Raw genomic sequence first — 10254 nt, 5'->3', positions numbered from 1 at the left:
CACTAATCACTTTATCACTATGCTTAAATAAATCATCCCCTTGCTCTATAACCTTAAATAATGGACTTCTAATCTCATTTATGGCAACCCATAAAATTCATTGATCAATCATTAACTATTTTAGCAAGATGAGCAAAGAAATGGCATCACCTACACTTGGTAAGCAAAGAGAAGAGAGATTAATGTTTACTCATGAACATACCATTATCCACACACTCCTTCATGATTTCCTTAAACCCACATGCATGATTGAAGCACTAATCTACTCAACCACTTTCCTAATTAAGAGAAGGAGCACACTAATCAATAACACATAAGCAAGATTTATCCATAACTACATAATCCCACATAGGCAAAGAGATTAGCATGCTCATTGGCATAACAAAGAACAAAGAATTGAACTTTATTGACAAGAGAGAATCATCCATTATATTAATCAATGGTAGATATACAATGGCTCAAGCTATGGAAGCTTGGAGCTTGTGGAAGAGAAGGGTTCCTAGAAGTAGAGAGAGCTCTAAGTGAAAATAGCCAAAAATTCCATTGCCACCTCTTAGCTAAAAGTTTCAAAGTGTTGGAATTTTTAGAAATTCTGGCAGGGCTTTGTGACACCAACTAATGTCAAGCAAGTGAGGGAGTGCCAATCCACTCTCAATTCCCAAAAAGAGAATTGACAATGCATGCTCTTGGGGATGGTGTCTCAGTACGGTACCTGAGACTAATCTAATCAATGGAGCAATGCTCGATAATGCAAAAATCAATGTGAGGGGCTATAAAACTTACCAAAGAGCATGTACGGTGATAGAGAAGGACACTAGGGTTGGATCAAAAGCAATAAAAGCTCCACCCATAAAATAGGTGCATGCATAAATGAAATAATGCAGGTAAATACTTATATTTCTAGTCTGTCAACCCATCGACACCCTGCCCACATTGATATTTCAAAATGTGCTGAAATTGGTATTAGAGCTAGATTTTGATGTCTTGATCATGATTGTATGGACAAAATTTGCTAGTTCATCCTCCTTTTTGCAATGTTGCTGTCTCACTGGGGAAACTCAAGAGCACATGGGTGTAGACAGAGGTTCTGAATACATGCCTGAGTGTTGGGGATAGGTTGAAAAGATGGTGTATTGCTCATGTTGGCCAAAAAGTGAGGTTTAAGCCCTTGGTGGTGCAAAATGTAAAGTATTTTGGTAGTTTGTCATGCCAGTCTTGAGTAGTGGAAAACTGTTGGGCATTCGTGGTCCATTGGCTTGAGGGTGGTAAACAATTGATACCCGATGTATGACCATGAATTCCTTAAGTAGATGTTCAATAACTTCATTAAGGAAACGCTTGCCTTGTGTTAGTGTCCGGCCGCCCACATACTTAGGGCTAGCACATTGGGCTTTACCACCCCAACAACCTCCCACTGAAAGGCCAATGTGCCTTTAAGTATGGGTTGTAAAATATACAAGTATGTACAATTATGTTAGAAAAACCTATCTAACACATGCCCATAAGTGCTCGACAGTGTGCAAACTGCTCATCAGAAGCTAGACCTTTGGTAAGAAGATCTGCAGGGTTATCATCTATGTGCACTTTCACAAGCTCCATAAGCTTGTCCTTGAGCACATCCCTAATGAAGTGGTACTTCACATCTATATGCTTTATCTTCGCATGAAACATTGGATTCTTTGCCAACATGATGGCACTCTGATGACTATCACAGTGTAATGTAGGCACCTCAATAGAGATCCCCAAGTCTCCCACTAGTCGAGCAAGCCATATAGCTTCTTTGCAAGCCTAAGATGCTACAATATACTCAGATTCAGTGGTTGACATGGATGTGCAATTCTGCAAATGAGATCGCCAAGAAACAGCACCACTAGTAAAAATGAAGACATAACCTGAAGTAGACCTCCTTTTGTCCATATCCCCTACATAATCAGCATCCGTGTACCCAAGTACACTTGCTTCTTTTCTTCCAAAGCAAATGCACAACTCCTTTGTACCATTCAAATATCTCATGACTCCTTTCACTTCCTCCCAATGTTTCTTGCCAGGATTTGACATGTATCAACAACTGACCACTCACACTGCAAAAGCAATATCCGGTCATGTACATATCATCACATACATCAAGCTACCAACTACAAAAGAGTATGGCACCTTTGCCATTTCAGCCTTTTCTGCATTAGATTTGGGACTATCATTTAGGCACAGTTTCACATATGGAGGCAATGGAGTACTCAATGCCTTCCCCCTCTCGATATTGAAACGTTTGAGCACTTTTTCAGTGTACTCGGTTTGAGATAAGTAAAGCAACTTCTTATCTCTATCTCGCACAATGCGCATGCCCAAAATATGACTAGTATCACCCAAATATTTCATGTCAAAGCTATCGTTCAACTTTGATTTCAAGGCAGCTAACTCATGGATGTTTGTTCCAGCAAGTAACATGTCATCCACATAAAGGATCAAAATTAGCAAGCTACCATCCTTAGCTCTCTTAGTATAGAGGCAATGATCAATGTCACTTCTTCATAAATGAATGGAACTTATGATACTATTCCCTTGGTGCCTGTTTAAGGCCATAAAGACTCTTCTTGAGCTTACAAACCAAGTGCTCTCTACCTTTCTCAACAAACCCTTTTGGTTGCTGCATATATATGTCCTCATGAAGATCACCGTGTAAGAACGCAGTCTTAACATCCATTTGGACAAGTTCCATGTCCTCTCTGGTAGCTAATGCAAGAACACAACACAAAGTGGTCATCTTAACAACATAGAATATAGAGAGCAAACCATTTGGCTCTACCTCACCACAATACACATCCTTATTTACCAAAGTTAGATACACTATCAAAAACATCCCTTGTGCTTTTCAATTAAGTAAATTTCTTAAAAGTAAATACTTTCTTCCTAGCTGATATTCACCTTTGTGCAATCAAATATGTGAAAAATAAACCATTTGAAGGGTTGGGTGCCATCATGTGTGTAGACCTCAGCCGTACAAGTCCTAACCATGACAAATGGATCTTTAATCAGCATAAAGGTTCATTGGAGAGACTCTCTCCTTTTTTTTGGCACACTGTGCTCCTAAGTCTCTATTTTCACTAGTTTTTAAAATGTGCAAATTTTCTCTCTATCTCTCACACACTAGTGAGCACTCACAAACACATTCCGAATTCTCTCTCTCTCTCTCTCTCTCTCACACACACACACACACACACACACACACATTATTTATATAACTATTAATAACAATGAAAAAATGGCTTTTCTAAGCTTATGATGGGACTTGAACAATTTTTACTCTTGATAATGTACCTCTTACACCAATGTGCATTGCTTTACTTAGCCTTTTATTGCATGTTGCTCTCTTTCATCTAGTAAGTGAAGAATGGTGGGAATGAAACCTACTTTAAGTTATGGAAATGTTATTTTGGAAGATTATTCCTGCTCACAAAGGGTAAACTTAAACCTAGAAAATATTTGTTGGATCTATGAGGCCGTTCGCCGGTGGTAGGATCTATGGACCTACAGTACGCTCTAATATAGCCCTGGTTACTCCAAAGAGAGAGAGAGAGAGAGAGAGAGAGAGTGGGGGGGGCACGGGGGGAGAGGAGAGGATCTTTTCCAAGGCGTGCAAATGCACCCTAGTGAATATAAGGGAGGCTTCACAAGTGGGCGAGGGGTGGCTCCTAGCTTGCGGGGGCAGATGGAGAAAGCCAAGCCACAGCCCCCCCTCGCCCAACCATGTGTGCGACAGGTAAAAGGCGATCGTCTTCAAGTTCAATGCCAATAGTTAACTCGGGGACATTGAACCCACCATCCCATCCCCACAAGTGAAATGCCTTTCCACTAGGCTACATCTAATTGATGACATTCTTGTTGAAGCTGTTGTGTGGAGTTTAAACTTTACACACCAAGAGAAAGAGAGAAGATTGGTCCTAGGTGGGTGAGAGAGAGAGAGAGAGAGAGAGACACAGTAGTTTTGGCCTTGTTGCTACATAGAGACACTCTGTGAGAGAGAGAGAGAGAGAGAGAGAGAGAGAGAGAGAGTCTGGAGCGAAACAATGAGTAGATGAATGCTGAAAACTGTATGGATGCAGAAAACGCTAGGTTTACTGATTGCTGAATGCTGAAAACTATTGTGTTTGCTGATGGAGGGCTGGATGCACAAGCGTTGATGCTCCTCTAGCTGTAGGATGACACGCTTCTCCAAAACGCAGATGGCTGAGGTGAATGTAGGGCTGAAGACTGAAACGCTGATGCGCCTGAATGCTGATTGCTGAATTATGAGATGAATGAGTGAATGAACCAAGCATTCCTATTTATACTATGTCTCTCTCTCTCTCTCTCTCTCTCTCTCTCTCTCTCAGAGTGTCTCTATGTAGCAACAAGGCCAATTCACTAGGCAAAACTACTGTAAAGGAGCTCTCATGAGGAAAGCTCTCTCTCTCTCTCTCTCTCTCTCTCTCTCTCTTTCAGAGTGTCTCTATGTTGCAACAAGGCCAATTCACTAGGCAAAACTACTGTAAAGGAGCTCTCATGAGGAAAGCCACATTGGATAGATGTTACATCTCCTTTGCCATTGTAAATTACCACTTCCTATTCAAAGCAAAAGTAGACATCTCAACCTATATTTCTGATCACTACCCTCCAGTGGTGCAATTAGATGATAAGGTCAGATGTAGTTGGTTTAACACTGATGTAGTTGGTTTAACACTGATCCCAAGCTCTTCTCTCTCCTCTTAGTACAAAAAGGCATCAAAGAAATCTGAGGCAAGGCCTTCAACCATGATATCCCTCTTGTAGAGCCTAGTCCTCTGCCATTCAAGACACTCAATCCCTACTAATAGATGCAGGGAAGAGGTTACCAACATCAGAAAAAAAGAAGGCGGCTTCAAACCCGTAGCAAACTTCAAGAAGCAGAGCTCCAGAGCAAAGCAGGCATTGTAGCAGCTCAAGAGCAAATCCTCCAACTAAGAGCTGCTCTCCACAAAGAAGATATTATTGACAGTCAAAACCTAAAATTGTTCTTTAGGGACTGGTGGGTGGATAAGATGGATATACCATCTAAAGAAATGTTCAAGATGCTAAGATAAGAACATGCCTAGGACCACCTCCCTCTACTCAAGAACCAAGATGGGGCCTTAGGATGAATACAACAACCTAAAAATAGCCCAAAGCCACTTCCAATCTACCTTCAGTGCTCCAGTCAGCCTCTCCCAGGATAAACTCCAAGCTCAAAGAACATTGTTGAAGCTAGGAATAAAACAGTTCCCTCACATATTGCACAACTGGAAAGCAATCTGACTTCCCAGGAATTGGAGAAGGCCATTGATAAGCTTAAGAACAATATATGCCCTCACCTAGATGGGCTGCCAGCATTCTTCAAAACCTTCAAAGCCTCAATAATCAACCCTCTACTCTCTATCTGGGAGGAAGAAGCAGAGCTTTACCCTACTCTCTGTCTGGGAGGAAGCAGTAAAATTCACAGCTTTACCTTGCTCTCTTGACACAGGGGTCATCAGATTCATCCAGAAAAGAGGAGACAAAAGATGACCTGTCAAATTGGAGACCAGTAACAACAGCTAAAACTTTAGCTACTATGCTGATCATCTCCAGGTTTTGATAAAAAATGAACAAAAGGGGTTCATAAAGGGCAAGGTACATTCTGGATGCTATTGTTGCATTATGGAAGGGTGTTGAATATGCAGAGGAAGTGGAGAAGATTTTTGCTTTGTGAAAATTGATTTTGACAAAGCCTATGAGAGGCTGGAGTAGGGTTTTATCCTCCAATCTCTGGAAAGTATAGGCCTCCAAAATAAGTTTATTGGCTTCATCCAAACTCTATTTGGGAATACAAGAGCTAGAGTATCAATAAATGGTACTATAACTGAGATTTTTGACCCTTTAAAATCAAGCCTCATGGGAGTCCCCTTATCAAAAGTTTCTGGACTGCATGGAAATTGCATCATGAGTAATGACAAAGGTGGGCCAGGCATCCTAGACATCTACAATCCTGCTGACAGACTAGCAGCCAAATGGATGGCAAGGAGCCTGGCAGCCCCTGAGCAGGACTCAGCAAAACTCATCAACAGAAACTTCCACAGAGCAAAGCTAGTAGAGTACAACAAATGTTCAAACCTGTATGTCATCACCCTAATGTTCAGCCCCTTTAAAATCAAACCTCATGGGAGCCCTGACTGCACGGAATAATCTTAAGGGCAAGCTTCAACCCAACCCTGCAAGAAACAGAGATGCGGGGATAAGTGCACTGGACTCTATTTGGTGGCCATGCATAGATTCTCCCCCAATTACAGCTGAATATATGTCTCAGGCTCTTAAACTTCACAAGAGTTTGGGGATACCTATGGAACTATGAGGATAACTGCTGCTACATCCAGAATATGATGCTCAGTCTGTAACTTTCTTCTCTCTCTCTACAATATCGTTCTGCGTTTCTTTAATGTGTGTGTGAGAGAGAGAAAGAGATGAACAAACACATGTACTCCAAGCAAACACACAAAACAATAGTTAAACAAGGCAAAAGAAGAATTGTTTTCTTTACTCGCAAAGCTGCACCATACACAGCATGTAGAAGTGCTTTAACATCAGAAATGGTCATTACAATTGTCTGCATCTTCAAAACGACGACGGAAGTTGGCATTTACAACAACAATTGTCCGCATCTTCAAAACGATGATGGAAGTTGGCAACTTCCATATAAGCATGTTCTCTGTGATATAAACAATTTCTCCTTGAGTTGTATTGATGAGGACACATGCAAGGGCCGGGTTCTCAGAGCAAATGCGCCTTTGGCGTAGGAAATATCCCATGTACCCTTGCTATGACATTTTATGCGCAATATCTCCTAGCGTTGCATTGATACATTTTCTTTGTCCATGAACAGAAAACTTGAAACAGTCCAGAATGATGAAATATCCCTTTGCAGCATATCCCTTGAAAAACTGGATTGGCCGGTAAATGTGCCTTTGCAGCAACTGGATTGACAGACTAAATGTGCCTTTGCAGCATAGGAAATATACCTTGAAACCCAATGCAAACCTGGAGACTACCCTTGCTGTGACATTTTATGTGCAATATCTTCTAGCTTTGCATTGATACATTTGCCTTGTGCATGCATTGTATCCCCAACAGAAAATTGATGATGAATAATGTTACTTGAGTCGATCCACACACTACACCCTGGCTTCCTCCATGCTCCGTTCCGAATTCTCATGGCTTCGATGTTTTCTGCCTTCTGTCCCATGCCAGCTGTTGCATAAATATTAGCCATGAGAACATAAGCTGGCCCATCGCTTTTATCGAGCTTTACTGCCCGTTCAAAGGCCCATCTCCCCACATTGACATTTGCCCATTTCCAGCAAGCACCCAAGAGGGTGCGCCAAATTATGGAATAATCAGAAGATGGCATGTCCTGGATCAGTCTGACTGCCTTTTCTATATGCCCTGCATGCAAGTGTAACACTCTAGACTTGGATTCACACCATATTTAGTGCTCATATTCACAAAAAGTGCTTGGCCCACTTCTACTAGACCTCGGTGACCGCACACATTAAGCACACAAGCACACGTCACGGCATCTGGAAGGATGCCCTCACGCTGCATCTCTTCAAAGTAGTTAAGTGCTTGCTCGGCGTGACCTTCTTGTGCATATCCTGCAATCAGTGCACTCCAAGAGACAACATCCCGAGACGGCAGCCTGTCGAGCACTTGTCGTGCCTTCGAAATAGCACTGCACTTGGCATACATGTCCACTAGAGCATGCCCAGCACAATGTCGTTCAACAGCAACCCTTGCATTGCAATTTCGTCATGGATTTGTTTCGCCGTGTCAGCTGCTCCAATCATGGCACATGCTTTCAAGATGCACGCGTAGGTCACTGCATCTGGAGGGATGCCCTCATGCTGCATCTCTTCAAAGCAGTCAAGTGCTTGCTGAGCGTGACCTCCTTGTACATATCTTGCAATCAGTGCATTCCAAGAGACAACATCCCTAGAAGGCAGTCCGTCAAGCACTTGTCGCGCCTTGGAAACAGCACCGCACTTTGCATACATGTCCACTAGAGCAGTGCCCAGCACAATGTTGTTCTGTAGCAACCCCTGCCTTGCAATCTCGTCATGGATTTGTTTCCCCTTGTCAGCTGCTCCGATTGTGGCACATGTTGTCAAGATGCATGCATAGGGCACTGCATCTGGAAGGATGCCCTCATGCTGCATCTTTTCAAAGCAATCAAGTGCTTGCCCGGCGTGACCGCACTTGGCATACATGTTGACTAGAGCAGTGACCAGCACAATGTCGTTATGGAGCAAACCCTGCCTTGCAATCTCATCATGGATTTGTTTGCCCTTGTCAGCAGCTCCAATCATGGCACATGCTTTCAAGATGCACGCATAGGTCACTGCATCCGGGAGGATGCCTTCACACTTCATTTTTTCAAAACAATGTAAAGCATCTTGGCTGTCCCGCTCGGGCATAGCCAGCTATTAGTGCAGTCCATGTGACAATATTGCTGCTGCTCTTATGCATGTCGAGTAACTCCTTTGCCATTGCAAGCTCACCACATTTTGCGTACATGATCACTAGAGCATGTGAGCACTTTTCAAGCAACCCCCTTTGCACAAGATCATCATGTATGCTGGTGCCCGTAGCAAGATCTTTGTTTCGGGTACAAGCCTTAATAGAGGCCACAAAATCATGTATTTGACTTGGGTCTCCTGTGAATCTACTTCTACTTCTACTTCTGAGCTCTTGGATAACCCAAGAGGGAGTATCCCGGCTATGCATCCACAGAGGCTCCCGTGTAACTTTATGCTTAAAGTCAGGGTGCCTTGGGCAGGGCTTGGTGTTGCGGTTGTCCCACCAGTTTGAGGGATCCCTAAATAACTCCTTCCATAGCAAGTCCTTGCCATTGCCAGAAGAGGTAGAGGTCTTGCACTTCTTCCAGTGATCCTCCTCTGCTTTCGCGTACACAAAGTGCTGGTGTTGATAAATTGTACCAGTCATCATCCTGCACTGGTTTTAGTTCTTTTTTTTATTTTCCGCGATGCAAGCTTGTTTTTTTTCTTAATGGCATGATCTTAATTCAGAATTGAGCCATCCACACCGCCTTGCCACATCATTTCTGGATTTAAAAAATTCAATTTGTCTGCGTGGGTCATAATTTCGATATTTTTTTAATCGAAGCCTTTCTCTTTTCCCAAACTTTTCTCTGCAAAGCAACGTGAAGCCTTTCTTTTTTCCACACTTTTCTCTGCATGGGTGAAGCTAACTGCAGGTTGAGCTGTGTTCTCAATACTTTTCGACGGGCTTTTCTGTGCTGTGGACAATGGAATGGAATGCTTGCTTTTTGAGCCCTTTTCTCTTCTACTGAGGTTATTTAAGGAGCATGTGCTTCATCAGCTTCATCTTCGCATGCCCTATGAAGAGGTACAACAAATCAGAGCCTAGGAGAGGCCTAAAGAAACTCATGAACCAGAACTTTTCAACGGGCTTTTCTGTGCTATTCATGTGGACAATGGGATGGGTTCAGGAGGGTGCTTGCTTTTTGATCACTTTTCTCTTCTAATGAGGTTATTTAAGGAGCATGTGCTTCATCTTAGCATGCCATGTGAAGAGATGCCCAAGCAACAACAAACTGGACTGTAGGAGAGGCCTCAAGAAATTGATGAAGGCATGCTTGTTTCATCCTCCCCTCGAAATGCACATGTCAAGGTAACCCTTGTCTCGCTCTCTCCTTCTCCATCAGACAAACCCTCCTCAGCATCCTCGCCCACATCTCCTCCTGTTTCTCCTTCTTCTACTCTCTGGAGCACATCAAGCTTCACAGAGAGATCATGCAAGCTCAAAAAGGGATGCAAGATGATGACTGGTACAAATTATCGAGAGCAGCTATCAAGTTTTCACTACTCGAAAGAAGCACGCACACACACACACATTGTGTGTGTGTGTGTGACCTATTCGCACATCTTGAAAGCATGTGTCTTGATCGAAGCAGTCGACAAAGGGAAACAAATCCATGACGAGATTGCAAGGCAAGGGTTGTTGTAGAACAAGTAACATCTTGAAAGCATGTGCCATGATCTGAACAACTGACAAGGGGAAATAAACCCATGACAAGATTGTGATGGTTGGTGGGACATGTATACTAAGTGCGGTGCTATCTCAAAGACGCGACAAGTGCTCAAAGGGCTACCTTCTCGAAGTGTTGTCTCTTGGAGTGCACTGAAAGGCAAA

The 10254-nt window shown here is 42.9% G+C and overlaps 1 pseudogene; it reads right to left on the bottom strand.

The window, feature by feature from the left end:
- Positions 1-6909: 6909 nt before the first annotated feature.
- LOC147626621 (pentatricopeptide repeat-containing protein At2g13600-like) lies at positions 6910-9024 on the bottom strand (annotated as a pseudogene).
- Between the last annotated feature and the right edge of the window lie 1230 nt (positions 9025-10254).

The sequence above is a fragment of the Cibotium barometz genome, chromosome 22, assembly GCF_041138505.1.
Source record: "Cibotium barometz isolate CiBa-2024 chromosome 22, ASM4113850v1, whole genome shotgun sequence".
Classification (NCBI taxonomy): Eukaryota; Viridiplantae; Streptophyta; class Polypodiopsida; order Cyatheales; family Cibotiaceae; genus Cibotium; species Cibotium barometz.
The sequence above is the reverse complement of the archived record's forward strand: the minus strand, read 5'-3'. Positions and strand labels throughout refer to the sequence as shown.